This window comes from Micropterus dolomieu, linkage group LG09 (assembly GCF_021292245.1).
Source record: "Micropterus dolomieu isolate WLL.071019.BEF.003 ecotype Adirondacks linkage group LG09, ASM2129224v1, whole genome shotgun sequence".
Classification (NCBI taxonomy): Eukaryota; Metazoa; Chordata; class Actinopteri; order Centrarchiformes; family Centrarchidae; genus Micropterus; species Micropterus dolomieu.
Window position 1 is genome coordinate 131296 of NC_060158.1, and position 898 is coordinate 132193.

General features: G+C 41.2%; 2 gene segments (V, D, J or C); both read left to right on the forward strand.

The window, feature by feature from the left end:
* The window catches only part of LOC123976150, a 147472-nt gene that overhangs the window by 82406 nt on the left and 64168 nt on the right, over positions 1-898 (forward strand).
* The window catches only part of LOC123976156, a gene marked incomplete at its 5' end in the record, with an annotated part of 2107 nt that overhangs the window by 935 nt on the left and 274 nt on the right, over positions 1-898 (forward strand).

Here is an 898-nt window from a genome sequence, read left to right on the forward strand (position 1 = left end):
CCAAGGTTAAGAATAATCATTTACTCTCAGTATGTTGGTGGAGTTTTGATTTGCATGTTAGAGAAAATGTGTTATTCCATATTCTTTATATATAGTATTTACATTTTTTTAATTGAGCTTATTTTGCTACATGTTCATTGGTGGTTAGAGCAAAAGTAGAGAAATCTTCAACCTTATAGAAAACATTGTGTGTGTGTGTGTGTGTGTGTGTGTGTGTGTGTGTGTGTGTGTGTGTGTGTGTGTCCTCAGTGAAGTGTATCAGTCTCTGCAGTAGCTTCCAGCTGCAGCAGTCAGTTCAGTTTCTGTTCAGTTTGACTGAGGGAGGTTTTTGTACGATGCTTTTTCACTGTGTGAACACATTCTGATTGTTGATCCAATGATAACTCTGACAGTAGTAAACTGCTGCATCTTCAGTTTGGACTCCACTGATGGTCAGAGTGAAGTCAGAGTTTGATCCACTGCCTGTAAAACGATCTGGAATCCCTGATGCTCGAGTGCTAGCAAGGTAAATGAGGAGTTTAGGAGTTTCTCCATCTCTCTGTTGGTACCAGGCTAAATAGTGGTTGTTGCTATAAACATAAACATCCTGACTGGTCCTACATTTGATTGAGACGGAGCCTCCCAGAGCAGAGCTCACTGCTCCAGGCTGAGTCACTGTGACCTGGCCTCTGGACTCTGAGGATAGAGACAAAAACATAAAGCAGCGTCATGGTTTTGTGGGCTTCATTTCAGAGGGACGGGTAGAGGTTACAAAGAACTGTCAATCACCTGCTGTGCTGTGGAAACACCTTGATACTGATGTGTGAATTTTAATGCTTCATTTGCAACACTTGATTTGCTGTCAGTGAACCCAGACTGGATGTTAACTGTAAGTAAATTTGACTCTTTTAATAACCAA